The sequence below is a fragment of the Pseudophryne corroboree genome, chromosome 11 (assembly GCF_028390025.1).
Source record: "Pseudophryne corroboree isolate aPseCor3 chromosome 11, aPseCor3.hap2, whole genome shotgun sequence".
Taxonomy (NCBI): domain Eukaryota; kingdom Metazoa; phylum Chordata; class Amphibia; order Anura; family Myobatrachidae; genus Pseudophryne; species Pseudophryne corroboree.
The window spans coordinates 29953250-29975223 of NC_086454.1; the positions used below are offsets into that span (position 1 = coordinate 29953250).

The 21974-nt window shown below is 48.0% G+C and overlaps 1 long non-coding RNA gene across 1 annotated transcript in view; it reads left to right on the forward strand.

Annotated features, from left to right (window-relative positions):
- LOC134969872 (uncharacterized) overlaps positions 1-21974 on the forward strand; it is a 90606-nt gene that overhangs the window by 16446 nt on the left and 52186 nt on the right. Inside the window, exon 2 of the long non-coding RNA XR_010189539.1 lies at positions 15635-15738. This is a non-coding gene — a long non-coding RNA (uncharacterized LOC134969872). The remainder of the gene's footprint in view (positions 1-15634; positions 15739-21974) is intronic.

The following is a 21974-nucleotide window of genomic DNA, read 5'->3' on the forward strand; positions in this document are numbered from 1 at the left end:
GATATAGATATTTGCAAGAAAAAGTATGTGAACCCTTTGGAATTTCCTGGATTTGTGCATAAATTGGTCATAAAATGTGTTCTGATCTTCATCTAAGTCACAACAATAGACAAACACAGTCTGCTGAAACTAATACCACACAATTATATGTTCTCATGTTGTTATTAAACACCCCATGTAAACATTCACAGTGCAGGGTGGACAAAGTATATGAACCCCTAGGCTAATGACTTCTCCAAGAGCTAATTTGAGTGAGGAGTCAGCCAACCTGGAGTCCAATCAATGAGATGAGATTGGAGGTGTTCGTTAAAGCTGCCCTGCCCTATAAAAAACACACACACCAGTTTTGAGTTTGCAATTCTCAAGAAGCATTGCCTGATGTGAACCATGCCTCGCAGAAAAGAGCTCTCAGAAGACCTACGATTAAGAATTGTTGACTTGCATAAAGTTGGAAAGGGTTACAAAAGTATCTCCAAAAGCCTTGATGTTCACCTGTCCACGGTAAGACAAATTGTCTATAAATGGAGAAAGTTCAGCACTGTTGCTACTCTCCCTAGGAGTGGGCGTCCTGTAAAGATGACTGCAAGAGCACAGCGCAGAATGCTCAATAAGGTGAAGAAGAATCCTAGAGTGTCAGCTAAAGACTTACAGAAATCTCTGGCACATGCTAACATCTCTGTTGACGAATCTACCATGTGTAAAACACTGAACAAGAATGGAGTACATGAGAGGATACCCCGAAATCCGAAAGAGCTGATTCGTTTACCAAGAGATGAGGTATAGATTAAGAACAGCAGAGGACCCAAGCCTGAGCCTTGTGGTACTCCAACTGATAGAGGTAGAGAAGAAGCGGTAGAATCAGAGAAGTGAACACTGGAAGAGCGATTGGATAGGTAGGATGAGAACCAAGTAAGGGCTGTGTCCTGAATACCCAGGGATTGTAGTGTCTGTATGAGAAGAGAGTGGTCAACAGTCTCAAAAGCATCAGAGAGCTCTAGAAGAATAAGTAGTGAGTAATGGCCTATCGACCTAGCAGTGACTAGATCATTCACTACTTTGGTCAGTGCTGTCTCTGTGGAGTGTTGGGCACGAAAGCCTGACTGAAGTGGGTCTAATAAGTTGTGGGAGTTCAGAAAGTGTGTAAAGCGAGTGTAGGCAAGTCTCTCAAGTAGCTTGGAGGGACATGGTAGCTGAGAAATGGGACAGAGAGTGTGTTTGGGTCAGAGTTTTGTTTTTTTAGAATGGGAATAATCAGTGCATGCTTAAACAGAGAAGAAAAGATACCAGTAGAGAGAGAGATTACAGATTTTAGTTACGGTTGGGATAAGCACAGGAGACAGAGTTTTATTTATTTGTGAGGGTACAGGATCAAGACGAGAGGTAGTGGAGTAGGAGGATGAAAAGAGTGTTGAAATATATCTATGTATCTATCTATCTATGTATCTATCTATGTATCTATGTATCTATCTATCTATCTATCTATCTATCTATCTATCTATCTATAGACACAAATACACTGACACACACACACACACACACACACACACACACACACACACACACACACACACACACACACACACACACGCGTTGAAATTAAATCATCCATACTTCTAGCACTCTGTAGCGAGTTCAAATGTAAAGTGAGAAATTTAGCTAACTGATGCTTCACAGGCTATATTGTTCATGTAGTAAAATATATATGGTTAGTTACACATTCTGTCACCAGGTGGCAGTGTGGTGCTGCAGCTGCTAAGGTAACAGTTTCTAGAAGAAAAACCAGTCACTACTTTCAGATAGCTCGGCCAGCCCAATCTCTGGACATCACCCCATGCTGCTTTTGGTTGTGAAGCTTATTTAAGAACCAGGTGTACCAGGAAGGATGTCATACCCTGTCAGATATGAAGGACATTAGATGTCATGTCATGTGCTGGCTATTCCAACTGACATGTTACATTCTGCTATAGAGAACGCTGTTCTGCTATTGGAAACTGTTGTTACATAGACGTAAATTCAGACCTGATCGCTAGGGTGCGTTTTTTGCATCCCTGCGATCAGGTAGTTGCCACCTACAGGATGAGGGGTAATTTGCAGTTTGTGCAGTCTCGCGCAGCCCAGAACTTACTCAGCCGCAGCGATTATCGGGGCCGAAGCTGACGTTACAAATCCTCCCACAAAACGTCAGGTCCCTCCAGCATTTTTCCGGACACTCCCTAGAAATGGTCAGTTGCCACCCACAAACGCCCTCTTCCTGTCAATCTTCTTGCGATTGCCGGTGCGATCGGATTTTTCACACCATCCCGTTGCTGCCCGGCGCTCCCTGTCGCTGTGGACCATCGCACCTGTGCATTGCGGTGCGTGCGCAGTTCAGACCTGATCGCCCGCTGTGCAAAAACAGTGCACAGCAGTGATCAGGTCTGACTTACCCCCATAGTTACATAGTTGATAAGGGTTGAAAAAAGACAAAATGTCCATCAACTTCAACCTGTATTATAACATTTTTATATAATTTAAATGCTGTATCCTTGGATATTTCCTTGAGTTAGGAATTTATCTAATCCATTTTTAAACTTATTGATTGAATCCACCATTACTACCTTCTCTGGTAGAGAATTCCAAATCCTTACTGCTCTTACTGTGAGGAACCCTTTCCTCAATTGTGCATGATTTTTTTTTTCTTCTAACCTCAGGGGGTATCCTCGTGTCCTGTGTAGTGCTTTTTTGATAAACAGATCATCTGCTAAATCCTTGTATTGTCCCTTTATGTATTTATAAATATTAATAATGTCCCCTTTCAGCCGCCTCGTTGTTGACCGCAATATTGAACAAATATAGCACTGTTAAGTGATTTGTATTGCCACATCTCCATCCAGTGCCAAAATATGTAACTATTGTAGAGCTGCATTACATAACTGAAACTCCTGAAGTGTTTGTATGTACTCAGCTATGCCTAACTCTCTTAGGGGCACATATGCATCATCACTTAAATTCTACAAAAGTTTTTTCACCATCTTTTGTAAAAATTACATTTTGTGCCCATTCTTCTGCTTACCTTTCACTCCCAAGTTGGCCTAGCAACCCCATACACTAGTATGAGGTCCTGCTTTATCAAGCTCCAAAAATACTATATTTTTGGATCTTGACTGCGAAAACATTTGCCATCTACAGATGGCAACTGTTCTCTCACACACGCTGCTTACCTATGGGAAGCAGGTCCGGCTTGCGATCAGGGATCCTCCTGGATCCCTCGCCGCTGGCCTTCTTCCGCCGGACGCTGTGGGCTAGTGCACCTGCGTGAACCCTGCACAGGCGCACTATTGCTGTCACTGACAGATTTTTTTTTTCTCTGCTATTAATTCAGTAGTGAAAAGATTCATGGAGACAACTGATTTTTGCATCAGCTGTCTCCGCGCCAGAGCAATTCATCATCGCGGCAAGTCAGAATGTTGATTATTGGGTGCCGCTGAGCAGTGCCATTTGTAGCGGTGGGTGAGCCGTGCAATTGTAAGGGGCGGATGCCCGCTTTGTGTACCCTATCCTGCGCCCTCTCCTCACTCTTACACAGTACTCCGCTCGGGGGAGGGGGGGGGGCAGAGTTTTGCAGAACGATGTGGTTGCGTTGTGTTGTGATGTCATGACGCAACCGCATCATTTCGCAAAACTCTGCCTCCCGAGTGGAATACTATAACTGGGAGGAGGGGGAGCACCCGTCAGTGCGTATAAACCCCTAGGCTACGAGCATTATCCTTAACAATGAGCATTACCCTTGGCAACGAGCATGGATCCCAGAGCCTGAAACCCCTAGCAGCGAGCATGACACCCAGCGCATTAAAACCCTGGCAACTAGCATGACACACAGCGCATGAAACCCCTGGCAACGAGCATGACACCCAGCGCATGAAACCCCTGGCAACGAGCATGACACCCAGCACATGAAACTCCTGGCAACGAGCATGACACCAGCGCATGAAAACCCTGGCAACTAGCATGACACACAGCGCATGAAACCCCTGGCAACGAGCGTGACATCCAGTGCATGAAACCCCTGGCAACGAGCATGACACCCAGCACATGAAAGTATACAAAACAAGATGTGACACTGCGGTCTAGTGCGCTATAATATCAATGTGCAGCCAAATTGGTGAATACCCAAAAAGGAGGATTCCTCCAACCTCCACCACAACATGCAGAAGAAAAAAGAGATAGGTATCACTTATCCGGCGCTGTTGTTTACAGGATGGTCTACAGAGATAATTCTGGTCTGGCTCTCTCTTGGGGCGATTGGCAGTTGCACCCAGATTATGTATGCATGTGAGAGAAAGGGTTCATATAGTGAAGTACAGTAAAGACCCCAGCGCATGAAACCCTGGCAACGAGCATGACACCCAGCCCATGAAAACCCTGGCAACGAGCATGACACCCAGCGCATGAAAACCCTGGCAACGAGCATGACACCTAGCCCATGAAAACCCTGGCAACGAGCATGACACCCAGCACATGAAACCCCTGGCAACGAGCATGACACTCAGTGCATGAAACCCCTGGCAACGAGCATGACACCCAGTGCATGAAACCCCTGGCAACGAGCATGACACCCAGCGCATGAAACACCTGGCAATGAGCAGGTAATTTAAAAGTAAATAGAAGCTTTACTGCAGGGCATAATATGGTGCAGGGGGAATTACTGTGTGGTGCTTAATATTGTGGAATTTATTTATTTTTAACTTGTGGCCGAGGTCTGTTGTTGCAGGGCCAAAAACTGGGGTGTAAGGTAGTCTTTTCCTGCAAGGTCACACCCACTTTAGCAAGCCCATGCCCATTTTAGGAAGGCCATGCCCCTCGTCGGGAGCGCACGCCGCAAAATAGTTTTCTTTTTAATGTCTATTGGGGGTTGGGCGCATTTTTGAATGTCTGTAGGTGGGGGAAGGAGGGTGGGGGGTGGCGCACTGGGAGCCAAATTGTCTAGAAACAGCCTTGCCCCCTGGCCCCTTTAATTAACATGATGAATATGCCCCTTATCCCTTTGTTTTTCACCTGGATCATGGGGGTCATTCCGAGTTGAACGTTAGCTGCATTTGTTCGCAGCGCAGTGATCAGGCTAAAAAATGGCACGCGCGTCGTACGGGCACAACGAACGATGTCGTTTTGCACAGGGTCTAGCGATGCATTTCAGTCGCACTGCTGGCCGCAGAGTGATTGACAGGAAAAGGGGCGTTTCTGGGTGTCAACTGACCGTTTTCAGGGAGTGTGCGGAAAAACGCAGGCGTGCCAGGAAAAACGCAGGCGTGGCTGGAAAAATGCAGGCGTGGCTGGGTGAACGCTGGGCAGGTGTGTGACGTCAAATCCGGAACTGAATAGTCTGAAGTGATCGCAAGCGCTGAGCAGGTTTTGAGCTGCTCTGAAACTACACAAAAAAATGTTGTAGCCGCTCTGCGATACAACCGTTCGCACTTCTGCTAAGCTAAAATACACTCCCAGTGGGCGGCGGCATAGCGTTTGCACGGCTGCTAAAAACTAGCTAGCGAGCGACAGTGGCGGTTCTTGCCACGGGCAAGCAGGACTTTTGCCCGGGGCGCCGCCTTCCGGAGGGCGCTGGCGCCATCCGGAGGGCGCCGCACCGTGGCAAGATCCGCCACTGCTGCCCGCTGTGTCCCCCGTCCGCCTCCGCTGCCCGCTGCCGTCCCCGTCCTCGGCGCCTCCTGTGAAGGGAACTAGACGCATAGCGTCTAGTTTCTCTTCGTGGAGAGGACCTTTTGCTGTGCGGTGCGCGATGACGTCATCGCGCACCGCTCAGCATTCAAGCGGCGCTTTCAATGTACAGGGGGCGTGACTCACCACGCCCCCTGTATTAGGCCACGCCCCTTTCCTGCCCGGGGCGCTCTGCGCCCTTGAACCGGCCCTGGCGAGCGATCAACTCGGAATGACACCTCATATCCCATAAAAAAAATGAAAGTTTAATAATGTCTTAATTCAAAATAACCTTCAAGGTTTGCAATTTGGGGGTTAGTGGTCCTTTAAGAGATTCCACAGTTTAGGCACTGTTCCCATTTAAACAGTCTCCTTGAGAATGTCATTCTACATTGAACAAACACTTTTACGCCTCTGAAATGAGTGAGAATGGAAGGGCGGCAGAGAACGCGTTACCTGCGTGCGTATGGTAATAAAGCAGTGTTTGATCAGAGCGTACTTACATTTCTGCTCCGCATTCTCTTTCTTTATTTAATGAAAAAAATTAGTCTTTATCTTCATAAGAGATTGAAATTCTAATTAGGCTGTTTCATTATTTCACAGCCATTACCTGACGCGTCCCCGGACGCTCTCCTTTTATCATGCTCATTACCCAGTCATTTTTGCTTTTCAAAATATCAAGTGGCACTTTATGCGGCAGAGTTGGGTGTACGTATTCCCTGGCGCTACGGAGGAGTGAGATCTCCCCCAAGAAGTGAAATGCCAGCCTGTTCTTACCTGCGCCTCTCCCCGGCGTGAGGTCCGAGTCATTCACAAGGTGGAAATCTACTGCAAATACCAAGCAGAGAAATCAATGGGCAGCGTTTACAAAGTCCAGACACACCGCTGTACAGAATATCAGACGTAACAGAAGCGCTCTCGTACATAACAACAGACATGCATCTTATAAATAACACTGCTTGCCCGCTGTGGTGCAAATACAGATGGAGCCCTTCTCATCTATCCCTTCACTAGGATTACCTGAGCCCGGGCAGTCAGACTTAGGAGGTCATTCCGAGTTGTTCGCTCGCAAGCGGATTTTAGCAGATTTGCTCACGCTAAGCCGCCGCCTACTGGGAGTGAATCTTAGCATCTTAAAATTGCGAACGATGTATTCGCAATATTGCGATTACACACCTCGTAGCAGTTTCTGAGTAGCTTCAGACTTACTCGGCATCTGCGATCAGTTCAGTGCTTGTCGTTCCTGGTTTGACGTCACAAACACACCCAGCGTTCGGCCAGACACTCCTCCGTTTCTCCGGCCACTCCCGCGTTTTTCCCAGAAACGGTAGCGTTTTTTCCCACACGCCCATAAAACGGCCTGTTTCCGCCCAGTAACACCCATTTCCTGTCAATCACATTACGATCGCCAGACCGATGAAAAAGCCGTGAGTAAAATTCCTAAGTGCATAGCAAATTTACTTGGCGCAGTCGCAGTGCGGACATTGCGCATGCGCATTAAGCGGAAAATCGCTGCGATGCGAAGATTTTTACCGAGCGAACAACTCGGAATGAGGGCCTTAATCCCCTGCTGCAATGACTTAATCCCCTGCTGTAATGACTTAATCCCCTGCTGTATTGTTCTCTCTGTATTGTATTGCAGCTGAGAACAATAGATGAAAGTCTTATTCTAATACGCCTTGGTGCACCTAGGTGCAGCAGAGAAGCCTAGATGAGCTGGCTCCATCTGTATCACCATACAATAATGTCTTTAGAAATGTTCAAGTGGGGGGAAATCATGATAATAAAAATATCTGCAGGACATTTGTTGTCTATAAGGCACCGCCGTAGGACTGAGCACTTATAGGTGGTCATTCCGAGTTGATCGCTAGCTGCATTTGTTCGCAGCGCAGCAATCAGGCTAAAAAAATGGCAGTTCTGCGCACGCGTATGTGGCGCAATGCGCACGCACGACTTACGGGCGCAACGACGATGCAGTTTTGCACAGGGTCTAGCGATGCATTTCATTCGCACTGGTGGCTGTGGAGTGATTGACATAAAGGGGGAGTTCCTGGGTGGCAACCGACCGTTTTCAGGGAGTGTTCGAAAAAAAGCAGACGTGCCAGGGAAAACGCAGGCATGGCTGGGCGAACGCAGGGCGTGTTCGTGACATCAAAACAGGAACTAAATAGTCTGAAGTGATCGCAAGCGCTGAGTAGGTTTTGAGCTGCTCTGAAACTACACAAAAATGTTTTGCAAACGCTCTGCGATACAACCGTTCGCACTTCTGCTAAGCTAAAATACACTCCCAGTGGGAGGCGGCATAGCGTTTGCACGGCTGCTAAAAACTACTAGCGAGCGATCAACTCGGAATGACCCCCTTAGTCATAATTGTTAATTCTATATCTGTGTTTGTGTCACCCCCATAGTCTCCAGGGCCCTACACACATGCCTATGGCTCTGGAGACTATGGGGGTCATTCCGATCTGATCGCTGCTGTGCGTTCGCACACTTGCAAAGCACACATACACTCCCGTATAGGCGGCGACTATCTGATCGCAGCGCTGCAAAAAATAGCTAGCGAGCTATCAACTCGGAATGACCCCCATGATCCCATATTATGTTGCAAAATATTTACATACAACTTGTTATTCTAAATGTATTCACTGGCAGTGGTGGCACCCTAACACTAGAGATGAGCGCGGGTTTGGTTCCCTGAGAACCGAACCCCCCCTGAACTTCACGCTCCGAGTCCGGCTCGGATTTTCCTGCCAGACTCTGAAACCAGAATGAGGCAAAAAGTCATCATCCCGCTGTCAGATTCTCGCAGGTTTTGGATTCCATATAAGGAGCCGCCGTCGCTGCTATTTTCACTCCAGTCCTGGAGAGTGTAGCGAGAGAACGTGTCTCCTCATTGTCTGTGCGGGAAAGTGGCGTGGCGCGTGGGGTGGCGACCTGCTCTTTTGTATCATTACTGTGGTGCTGTCTTGTTCTGCATCAGTCCAGTGGTGCTGTCTTGTTCTGCATCAGTCCAGTGGTGCTGTCTTGTTCTGCATCAGTCCAGTGGTGCTGTCTTGTTCTGCATCAGTCCAGTGGTGGTGTCCTGTGCTGCCATAAGTCCAGTGGTGGTGTCTTGTTCTGCATCAGTCCAGTGGTGCTGTCTTGTTCTGCATCAGTCCAGTGGTGGTGTCCTGTGCTGCCATAAGTCCAGTGGTGGTGTCTTGTTCTGCATCAGTCCAGTGGTGGTGTCTTGTGCTGCATCAGTCCAGTCACTCCAGTGGTGGTGTCCTGTGCTGCCATAAGTCCAGTGCTGCTGTATAAGTCCAGTCCAGTGGTGGTGTCCTGTGCTGCCATAAGTCCAGTGCTGCTGTATAAGTCCAGTCCAGTGGTGCTGTCTTGTGCTGCATCAGTGCAGTGGTGGTGTCCTGTGCTGCCATAAGTCCAGTGGTGCTGTTGTATAAGTCCAGTCCAGTGGTGCTTTCTTGTGCTGCATCAGTGCAGTGGTGGTGTCCTGTGCTGCCATAAGTCCAGTGGTGCTGCTGTATAAGTCCAGTCCAGTGGTGCTGCCATATAAATCCAGTCCAGTGGTGCTGCCGTATAAGTCCAGCGGTACTGCATATAAGTCCAGTGGTACTGCTGTATAAGTCCAGTCCAGTGGTGCAGCCGTATAAGTCCAGGGGTACTGCAGTATAAGTACAGGGGTACTGCATATAAGTCCAGCTGTACTGCTATAAAAGTCCAGTCCAGCGGTGCTGCTGTATAAGTCCATGGGTACTGCCGTATAAGTCCAGCGGTACTGCTGTATAAGTCCAGGGGTACTGCCGTATAAGTCCAGCGTTACTGCCGTATAAGTCCAGGGGTACTGCCGTATAAGTCCAGTGGTGCTGTCCTGTGCTGTATATTATTTACTCCAAATAAAGGGGTTATTAATATTTAATCCAAATCATTTTTGTAGGGTTTGCCCTGTGTGGTGTAGGGGTACGCTCTCCTGTGCTGCCTATAATTATAATAGCTCCAAATAAAAGGGTTATTATCCAAATAATGTTTATAGGCTTTGCTGTGTGTGTGTGGTTTAGGGATACGCTCTCCTGTGCTGCATATTATTATAATAACTCCAAATAAAAGGGTTTTTATCCAAATAATTTTTTACAGGGTTTGTCCTGTGTGGTGTAGGGGTACGCTGTCCTGTGCCGCATATTATAATACAACTCCAGAAAAATAATGGAGAAAAAACATTTTGAGGATAAAATAGGGAAAGATCAAGAACCACTTCCTCCTAGTGCTGAAGCTGCTGCCACTAGCCATGACATAGACAATGAAATGCCATCAACGTCGTCTGCCAAGGCCGATGCCCAGTGTCATAGTAGAGGGCATGTAAAATCCAAAAAGCCAAAGTTCAGTAAAATGACCCCAAAAACTTAATTTCAATCGTCTGAGGAGAAACGTAAACTTGACAATATGCCATTTACGACACGGAGTGGCAAGGAACGGCTAATGCCCTGGCCTATATTCATGACTAGTGGTTCAGCTTCACGTGACGATGGAAGCCCTCATCCTCCCACTAGAAAAATGAAAAGAGTTAAACTGGAAAGAGCACAACAAAGAACTGTGCGCTCTGGGATGGTATCACAAATCCCCAAGGAGAGTCCAAGTGCGTCAGCGGTTGTGATGCCTGACCTTCCCAACACTGGACGGGAAGAGGTGGCACCTTCCACCATTTGCATGCCACCTGCAAGTGCTGGAAGGAGCACCCACAGTCCAGTTCCTGATATTCAAATTGAAGATGTCACTGTTGAAGTACACCAGGATGAGGATATGGGTGTTGCTGGTGCTGAGGAGGAAGTTGACGAGGAGGATTCTGATGGTGAGGTGGTTTGTTTAAATCAGGCACAGGAGGAGACACCTGTTGGCCATGGGATGAATAAGCCCATTGTCATGCCTGGGCAAAATACCAAAAAAGTCACCTCTTCGGTGTGTAATTATTTCTCGACAAATCCGGACAACAGGTGTCAAGCCATCTGTTGCCTTTGCCAATCCATAATAAGTATGGGTAAGGGTGTTAACCACCTAGGAACATCCTTCCTTATACGTCACCTGCAGCGCATTCATCAGAAGTCAGTGTCAAGTTCAGAAACTTTGAGTAATAGCGTAAGCAGTCCACTGACACCTAAATGATGTGGTTTTGTTTGTTTGAATATTATTTCTCTGTGAGGATGAGGATGTAAACACTGAAGGGGAGGGGGAACTCTGAGGATGAGGACGACATCTTGCCACTGTAGAGCCAGTTTGTATAAGGAGAGATTAATTGCTTCTTTTTTGGTGGGGGCCCAAGCAAATCAATCATTTCAGCCACAGTCGTGTCGCTGAAATAATTGATTTGTTAAAGTGTGCATGTCCTGTTTATACAACATAAGGGTGGGTGGGAGGGCCCAAGGACAATTCCATCTTGCACCTCTTTTTCATCTTTGCATCATGTGCTGTTTGGGGCCTAGTTTTTAAAAGTGCCATCCTGTCTGACACTGCAGTGCCACTCCTAGATGGGCCAGGTGTTTGTGCCGCACACTTGTGTCGCTTAGCTTAGTCACACAGCGACCTCGGTGCAACCTTTTGGCCTAAAAACAATACTGTGAGATGTTCAGAATAGACTGGAAATGAGTGGAAATTAATGTTATTGAGGTTAATAATACCATAGAATCAAAATGACCACCAAATTCTGTGATTTTAGTGTTTTTCATGTTTTTTTCAAAAATCATCCAGATCCAAAACCAAAACCCGAAAGGGTAGTTTTGGCAAAACCAATTCAGATTAAAAACACGAGCGGGAATCCAGATCCAAAACCAAAACACGAAAAGTGCCCGCCGCACATCTCTAATCTCCTATATAATAGCGCAGATCTGTGACTCTGTGCCCGTGTGTATAACGCTGGGCGTGGCTAGGAGCTCTCATTGGGTTAGCAGCAGGTCTATAACAACCAGTCCACTGCTGATTGGGTGAGAAACGCCCTCCCACACAGGTTACATCCAATGGGAGGCTCTGCCCTTTGGCTGCTGTGCTGTGTTTTCCCAGAGAAGGATTAACAATGGGGCTGATGGTGCTGCAGCTCCAGGTCCACACCCCAAAATAGGCCCCACTGCATCTGCAGCAACACACCCTCCAACAATTGAAAAGGGGGCTTTTCACTGCAGCATCCTATGTCCTGCTGCCAGTCCGCCTGCCCCCTCCTGCATCAACAATCCCCACTCCCTAGTCGCAGCGCAGGTGGAACAAAAGCTGCTGGGCACTACTAAAAGGGGGCACTGCTACAGGGGGAACAGCTACTGGGGGAAAATTAACTGGGGGCACAGCTGCTGGGAGTACAGCTACTGGGGGCACAACTACTGGGGGCACAGCTACAGCAGGGCACAAGTACAGAGGGATAACTGGGCACGCCGCTTCCCTATGAAGAAGCCACGCCCCTTCCCTATGAAGAAGCCACGCCCCTGTTTTGGGGAGCGCGCCCTCGACGTGCACCAACTGTATTTTACCTGGAGGGGGGGCACCACAGGAAACTTTCGCCCTGGGCGCCACAAGGTCTAGAACCGGCCCTGAGTGGGTGATATCGCGTAGGGTAATGTCTGGACGTTGAATCAATGTAAAAGGTGACAGTGCTGTGCAGTGCAGTGGGGGTGCAGTCAGGGCCAGTGCTAGGGTGTTCGGCGCCCCCCTGGAAACTATAAATTTGCACCCTCGCATACTTTACAAAGGGACAGCGCACATAATACCCCCTGTAGTAGAGACACTTACACATATAACGCCCCCTGTACCAGAGTCGCTTACACACGTAACGCCCCCCTGTACCAGTGACGCTTACACAAGTAACACCCCATGTAGCAGTGATGCTTCCACACGTAACACCTCCTGTACCAGTGACGCTTACACACGTAACGCCCCCTGTACCAGTGACGCTTACACACGTAACGCCCCCTGTACCAGTGACGATTACACACGTAACGCCTCCTGTACCAGTGCCGCTTACACACGTAACGCCTCCTGTAGCAGTGCCGCTTACACACGTAATGCCTCCTGTACCAGTGACGCTTACACATGTAATGCCCCCCTGTACCAGTGACGCTTACACATATTATGCCGCAGTCACACATACACAAAAATACACACATAACATACTTATATATGCCCCGTGTACCACTGACGGTTACACACGTAATGCCCCTGTACCAGTGATGCTTACACACGTAACGCCCCCTGTACCAGTGCCGCTTACACACGTAACCCCTCCTGTACCAGTGACGCTTACACATATTATGCCGCAGTCACACATACACACAAATACACACATAACATACACATATATCGCCCCCTGTACCAGTGCCGCTTACACACGTAACACCCCCTGTACCAGTGCCGCTTACACACGTATACCCCCTGTACCAGTGCCGCATACACACGTAACTCCCCCTGTACCAGTGCCGCTTACACATGTAACGCCCCCTGTACCAGTGCCGCTTACACACGTAACGCCTCCTGTACCAGTGACGCTTACACACATTATGCCGCAGTCACACATACACACAAATACACACACATGCACACATTATATATATATATATATATACTAGGTGATTCATCGCGCCCTACGGGCGCTCTTCACACCGTCGTTAGGGGCTACTGCAGGCCTTTGAACATACGCAGGCCGGTAGATAACAGAATCAGAAACGCAGGGCAGTATAGAGGGCATACAGAAATGGTGTCTGGTTGAGAAAAGATAGAGAGGCATGGGGGGGGGAATGTACAGAAACGCTGTGCGATCGGTAAAGGATAGGGAGAGGTAAGGTGGTAGGGAGAGGATAAAGAGAGGGAAGGTGTTAGAGAGAAAATACCGTTACAAGAGGCTACGACCCGTTAACCCCTGCACGGGCTTCAGCTGTGCTATAATTGTTATTATATGGAGTATTACCTGTAAAAATTTTTTATGGCAGTGGGTAAATATTGCAAGGGGGAAGGGCGTGCGATTGTCAAGGGGGGGCGTAGCCCTTTGTGAGGGCGTGCAGAGTGGCCGCAGGGCACAATGAATAACATAGTGTAGTATATACTGCTAGTGTCTGCATCATAACGTACCAGATGATTAACAGCAATGCACTGTAGATAAGACACCAAAGTGCTGTGGCCACAGGTAGCAGAGCTGATTATACACACAATACCCACAGGTAGCAGAGCCGCTTATACATACAATACCCACAGGTAGCAGATGCGCTTATACACACAGTGCCCACAGGCAGCAGAGGCGCTTATACACACAGTGCCCACAGGTAGCAGAGCCGCTTATACACACAATGGCCACAGGTAGCAGAGCCGTGTATACACACAATACCCACAGGTAGCAGAGCCGCGTATACACACAGTGCCCACAGGTAGCAGAGTTGCTTATACACACAATACTCACAGGTAGCAGAGCCGCTTATACACAAAATACCCACAGGTAGCAGAGGCACTTATACACACAGTGCCCACAGGCAGCAGAGTTGTTTAAACACACATTACCCGCAGGTAGCAGAGGCGCTTATACACACAATGGCAACAGGTAGCAGAGTCGCTTATACACACAATACCCACAGGTAGCAGAGCCGCTTATACCCACAATACCCACAGGTAGCAGAGGCGCTTATACACACAGTGCCCACAGGTAGCAGAGCCGCTTAGGGTGCCACGGTTGCGGGTGCGGGTGGGGATGCTGCAGGTAGGGGAGAGGTGGGTGTGCGGTAGCAGGGGTGATGCAGGTGTGGGAGGGGTGGGGGAGCTGGGGGAGAAGCTGGTATGGGAGTGCCGTGGGTGGGGGAGGGAGGGGTGCTGCAGGTGGGGGCGTGGTGCCATGGGTGGGGGGATAGGTGCGGGGAGGCAGGGGTGGGTGCAGTGGTGCTGCGGTTTGGGGTGGGAGGCGGCTGCGGGGGTTCCAAGGGTTGGGGGGGCGGGAGCAGGGGTGCTGCGGATGGGGGAGGGGCGGGTGCAGGAGGGGCAGATGCGGTGGTGGTGTAGGTGGGTTGGAGGGTGCAGGGATGTAGCGGGGGGAGAGGTGGGTATGGGGGTGGGGTGGGGAGATAGATCGCTACGATTATTGCAAAGGGATTCCAGGTGGATTCACGAACTATTGACATTGGCCCCCAGGGGGTTGAATGAAACCCTGGGATTACACTGTTTTTTATGAATTCTATAAGTATCTTATGATATCTCTGATAAATGGTTAGCAGATGTTGATTTTGCTTTATATGATTTTGTGTCTCATGAAATTCTTTTCAACAAATATTTGTACAATGTGCTATTTATTAATTCATACTTATGCATTATGTAAATTAGATTACTGTATATTGGGGGTCATTCCGAGTTGTTCGCTCGGTAAATTTCTTCGCATCGCAGCGATTTTCCGCTTAGTGCGCATGCGCAATGTTCACACTGCGACTGCGCCAAGTAAATTTGCTATGCAGTTAGGAATTTTACTTACGGTTTTTTCTTCGTTCTGGTGATCGTACTGTGATTGACAGGAAGTGGGTGTTTCTGGGCGGAAACTGGCAGTTTTATGGGAGTGTGTGAAAAAACGCTACCGTTTCTGGGAAAAACGCGGGAGTGGCTGGAGAAACGGAGGAGTGTCTGGCCGAACGCTGGGTGTGTTTGTGACGTCAAACCAGGAACGACAAGCACTGAACTGATCGCAGATGCCGAGTAAGTTTCAAGTTACTCAGAAACTGCACAGAGATGTCTTATCGCAACATTGCGAATCTTTCGTTCGCAATTTTAAGAAGCTAAGATTCACTCCCAGTAGACGGCGGCTTAGCGTGTGCAAAGCTGCTAAAAGCAGCTTGCGAGCGAACAACTCGGAATGTCCCCCATTGTTCAGATATTAGTATAGTGGAGGTTATCATGTGTTTCTAACTTTCTAGTTCACCACATTGTTTTTAATGGGATTGTTTTTGTTTAGAGCATTGCTATGGCGATGTAAGGAAGGGAACGGACGTCATCAGTAGGCGCCTGAGTCCCGGAGTTGCACGCTGAGTGACACACGTGGTGGGGATCCTATTTAAGGTATGTGTTTGTATCACTTATTTTACCTGATGACGGAGGAATATTAAAGCTCCGAAACGTTGTAATCTACTCTGTTGTACCAGTTAATTTTTCCGAGTGCCGCCGTACATTGCTTCTATATATATATATATGTATATATGGGTTAGGTATATATATATATACAGTATATATACGGGCGTTCTTCACTCCATCGTAGGGGGCTACGCTCCCTTAACCCTTGCACACCCCTGTGGCGTGCAATATTATTATTATTTAGTTTAGTTCAAGTGACACATTAACCTCTGATAACTGAGACACTATCCTCTCCTGACTGGAAGTAGGTTGGTTAAGTACTTATATCTAATATATATATATATATATATATATATATATGGCAAATACCACTGAGTCATCACAGAATCTCCCGAACCATGAGCCGGCACTTCCTTGACAGTGGCAGTTTTAGAGCAGTCCATTATTCAAACAGGGGAGCCACACTCAGCAATGTTTGACAGTGTTTAGGGGTGGCAGTTAATGTGGCTCCTCTACTTGAATAATGGGGTGCTCAGCAACTGCCACTGCAAGGAAGTCCAGGAACAGAGAGAGCATTGTGTCCTCCCCCCTCCATTACTTGGTATCACCAGCACCATGCATTCTTTATAGCCACAGCTGGGTGGGCTGTCTTAACTCTCCTCAGTGGGGGGTGGGGGGAATATCTCAACCCTTATAAGCCCTTTGTGGGTGGAATTTTGACAGGCTTTGCCGTGTGTGTGTGGTTTAGGGTTGTTATTATTATCCAAATAATTTTTACAGGGTTTGCCCTGTGTGGTTTCGGTGTACGCTCTCCTGCGCTGCATATTATTATAATAACTCCAAATAAAAGAGTTATTATCCAAATAATTGTTACAGGGTTTGCCCTGTGTGGTGTAGGGGTACACTCTCCTGTGCTGCATATTATTATATAACTCCAGAAAAATAATGGAGAACAAGAATGTGGAGGATAAAATAGGGAAAGATCAAGAACCCCTTCCTCCTAGTTCTGAAGCTGCTGCCACTAGCCATGACATAGACGATGAAATGCCATCAACGTCGTCTGCCAAGGCCGATGCCCAAATGTCATAGTAGAGGGCATGTAAAATCCAAAAAGCCAAAGTTCATTGAAATGACCCAAAACAATAAATTTAAAACGTCTGAGGAGAAACGTAAACTTGCCAATATGCCATTTACAACACGGAGTGGCAAGGAACGGCTAATGCCCTGGCCTATGTTTATGACTAGGGGTTCACCTTCACATGACGATGGAAGCCCTCATCCTCCCGCTAGAAATATGAAAAGAGTTAAGCTGGCAAAAGCACAGCAAAGAACTGTGCGTTCTAAGATGGTATCACAAATCCCCAAGGAGAGTCCAAGTGTGTTGGCGGTTGCTATGCCTGACCTGGATGGGAAGAGGTGACTCTTTCCACCATTTGCATTTAAGCTGTCACTGTTGAAGTACACCAGGATGAAGATATGGGTGTTGCTGGCAGAGCTGTAACTAGGTGTGGGCGGGCGGGGCGTTGCACACAGCGCAATAGCCGTGTGGGCGCAACTGCCCGCTATCCGGAGCATGATGGAGAAGAGAGTGGTGGTGCCCTGCTTCAAAGTTTCCTCCTTGATGCGGTACCTGAGACCTGCCCACCCGCCGCTGCTGCTAAGTCTGTCCCGCTGTCCATCATGTTGCAGTGAGCTGGCTCAAACCACACAATGCCGCCACCGCTGTCCAGCCTTTGTGACGGTAAGCAGACCCGGGCTGCCGGCAGCAAGAGGGACAGGCAGAGAATGCCGGCAGCTGCCAGAGCCCGCTGCTGCCTTAGCATCCTCAATGCTGCGATGTTACCGGGCGACCATGCTGATCCCCGGCTGTGGCTGACTGGGAGGAATTGTGTGTAAGTTTTACCGTGGGGCTGCCAGAGCTGTACACAAGGGATACCATAAAAAATAGAAACAAAACCGGACATACATTTCTACCCTAGAGAAAAACTTTATTTATAAGGAAATTGTTGCTGACTGGCACAGGTGATACAGGTATATTGGAGTGCGCTATGTTTGTGTAAAATGTGGTCTCCTCTGCCGTAATGTGTAAAAAGGGGACTCTGCTGCCGTAATGCGTAAAAAGGGGACTCTGCCTGCCGTAATGTGTTAAAAGAGGGGCTCTGCCTGCCGTAATGTGTAAAACGGGGACTCTGCCTGCAACAATGACTAAAATTGGGACTCTGCCTGCAACAATGTGTAAAAAGGGGACTCTGCCTGACGCAATGTGTAAAAGGGGGACTCTGCTGCCGTAATGTGTAACAGGGTAATTTGAATAATGGAGACTACTGTATGAATTGATATTATTTTGTGGCCATGTCCCTTTCCCATGAAGCCCCGCCCCTATATTGTTGTTGCGCGCCTGAGCCTATATTAAATATAGGGGGGGGGGCGCCGATGCTGTTTCTTGTACACAGCGCTAAAATGTCTAGTTACGGCACTGGTTGCTGGTGCTGAGGAGGAAGTTGACTAGGAGGATTCTGATGGTGATGTGGTTTGTTAAAATCAGGCACCGGGGGAGACAGTTGTCCGTGGGATGAAAAAGCCCATTGTCATGCCTGGGCAAAATACCAAAAAAGCCACCTCTTCAGTGTGGAATTATTTCTCCACAAATCCGGACAACAAGTGTCAAGCCATCTGTTGCCTTTGTCAATCCATAATAAGTTATATGTCACCTGCAGCACATTCATCAGAAGTCATTGTCAAGTTCAGAAACTTTGGGTAAGAGCGTAACTGACACCTAAATCCCAGTAGCAGCATCTCACAAACGCCAGCTCGTTCCTAGGCAGGCTACGCTGTGTATCACCGGTTTCCGTAAGAGGCACACTGCTGACAACCTCTTATGAAAACTGAGGGACATCATTGCACAATGGCGTATCCCACTTAGACTCTCCTGGGGATTTGTGATATCGGACAATGCCACCAATATTGTGCGTGCATTACATCTGGGCAAATTCCAGCACGTCCCATGTTTTGCACATACAATTAATTTGGCAGTGCAGATTTTTTTTTTTTTTAATGACAGGGGCGTGCAGGAGATGCTGTTCGTGGCTCGAAAAATTGTGGGTCACTTTCGACATTTAGCCACTGCGTGCCGAAGGCTGGAGCACCAGCAAACACTCCTGAACCTGCCCTGCCATCACCTGAAGCAAGAGGTGGTAACGAGGTGGAATTCAACACTCTATATGCTTCAGAGGATGGAGGAGCAGCAAAAATAAGAATTTACTTACCGATAATTCTATTTCTCGGAGTCCGTAGTGGATGCTGGGGTTCCTGAAAGGACCATGGGGAATAGCGGCTCCGCAGGAGACAGGGCACAAAAAAGTAAAGCTTTACTAGGTCAGGTGGTGTGCACTGGCTCCTCCCCCTATGACCCTCCTCCAGACTCCAGTTAGGTACTGTGCCCGGACGAGCATACACAATAAGGGAGGCATTTTGAATCCCGGGTAAGACTCATACCAGCCACACCAATCACACCGTACAACTTGTGATCTAAACCCAGTTAACAGTATGACAACAGAAAGGGCCTCTTAAAGATGGCTCCTTAACAATAACCCGAATTAGTTAACAATAACTATGTACAAGTATTGCAGATAATCCGCACTTGGGATGGGCGCCCAGCATCCACTACGGACTCCGAGAAATAGAATTATCGGTAAGTAAATTCTTATTTTCTCTATCGTCCTAAGTGGATGCTGGGGTTCCTGAAAGGACCATGGGGATTATACCAAAGCTCCCAAACGGGCGGGAGAGTGCGGATGACTCTGCAGCACCGAATGAGAGAACTCCAGGTCCTCCTTTGCCAGGGTATCAAATTTGTAAAATTTTACAAACGTGTTCTCCCCCGACCACGTAGCTGCTCGGCAGAGTTGTAATGCCGAGACCCCTCGGGCAGCCGCCCAAGATGAGCCCACCTTCCTTGTGGAGTGGGCTTTTACAGTTTTAGGCTGTGGCAGGCCTGCCACAGAATGTGCAAGTTGAATTGTGTTACAAATCCAACGAGCAATCGACTGCTTAGAAGCAGGTGCGCCCAACTTGTTGGGTGCATACAATATAAACAGCGAGTCAGATTTTCTGACTCCAGCCGTCCTTGCAATGTATATTTTTAAGGCTCTGACAACGTCCAACAACTTGGAGTCCTCCAAGTCGCTAGTGGCCGCAGGCACCACAATAGGTTGGTTCAGATGAAATGCTGATACCACTTTAGGGAGAAAATGCGGACGAGTCCGCAGTTCTGCCCTATCCGAATGGAAGATTAGATAAGGACTTTTATAAGATAAAGCCGCCAATTCAGATACTCTCCTGGCAGAGGCCAGGGCTAGTAACATAGTCACTTTCAATGTGAGATATTTCAAATCCACCTTTTTCAATGGTTCAAACCAATGGGATTTGAGGAAATCTAAAACTACATTTAGATCCCACGGTGCCACCGGAGGCACCACAGGAGGCTGTATATGCAGTACTCCCTTGACAAAAGTCTGGACCTCAGGGACAGAGGCCAATTCTTTTTGGAAGAATATTGACAGGGCCGAAATTTGAACCTTAATGGATCCCAATTTGAGACCCATAGATAATCCTGATTGCAGGAAATGTAGGAAACGACCCAGTTGGAATTCCTCCGTCGGAACCCTCCGATCCTCGCACCACGCTACATATTTTCGCCAAATGCGGTGATAATGTTTCACGGTGACTTCCTTCCGTGCCTTAATCAAGGTAGGAATGACTTCTTCTGGAATGCCTTTCCCTTTTAGGATCTGGCGTTCAACCGCCATGCCGTCAAACGCAGCCGCGGTAAGTCTTGAAAAAGACAGGGACCCTGCTGTAGCAGGTCCCTTCTCAGAGGTAGAGGCCACGGTTCGTCCGTGAGCATCTCTTGAAGTTCCGGATACCAAGTCCTTCTCGGCCAATCCGGAACCACTAGTATTGTTCTTACTCTTCTTTGCCGTATGATCTTCAATACCTTTGGTATGAGCGGCAGAGGAGGAAACACATACACTGACTGGTACACCCAAGGAGTTACCAGTGCGTCCACAGCTATTGCCTGTGGATCTCTTGACCTGGCGCAATATTTGTCCAGTTTCTTGTTGAGGCGAGACGCCATCATGTCTACAATTGGTCTTTCCCAACGGTCTATTAACATGTTGAAGACTTCTGGATGTAGACCCCACTCTCCCGGATGAAGATCGTGTCTGCTGAGGAAGTCTGCTTCCCAGTTGTCTGCTCCCCAGCCTCTCAGGCTGGCGTCCGTGGTCACCAGGATCCAATCCTGAATGCCGAATCTGCGGCCTTCTAATAGGTGAGCCTTCTGCAACCACCACAGAAGTGACACCCTTGTCTTTGGTGACAGGGTTATTCGCAGGTGCATCTGCAGATGCGACCCTGACCATTTGTCCAACAGATCCCTTTGGAATATTCTTGCATGGAATCTGCCGAATGGAATTGCTTCGTAAGAAGCCACCATTTTTCCCAGGACTCTTGTGCATTGATGTACTGACACTTTTCCTGGTTTTAGGAGGTTCCTGACCAGATCGGATAACTCCTTGGCTTTTTCCTCTGGAAGGAAAACCTTTTTCTGAACCGTGTCCAGAATCATTCCTAGGAACAGCAGACGAGTTGTCGGGATTAAATGGGATTTTGGAATATTCAGAATCCACCCGTGTTGTCTTAGCACCTCTTGAGATAGTGCTAAAGCTGTCTCCAGCTGTTCTCTGGACCTTGCCCTTATTAGGAGATCGTCCAAGTATGGGATAACTAATACGCCTTTTCTTCGAAGAAGAATCATCATCTCGGCCATTACCTTGGTAAAGACCCGAGGCGCCGTGGACAATCCGAACGGCAGCGTCTGAAACTGATAGTGACAGTTTTGAACAATGAACCTGAGGTACCCCTGGTGTGCGGGGTAAATCGGAACGTGTAGATACGCATCCTTGATGTCCAAGGATACCATAAAGTCCCCTTCTTCCAGGTTCGCTATCACTGCTCTGAGTGACTCCATCTTGAACTTGAACTTTTTTATGTAGAGGTTCAAGGACTTCAGATTTAGAATAGGCCTTACCGAGCCATCCGGCTTCGGTACCACAAATAGAGTGGAATAATACCCCTTTCCTTGTTGTAATAGGGGTACTTTGACTATCACCTGCTGAGCGTACAGCTTGTGAATGGCTTCCAACACCCTCTCCCTTTCGGAA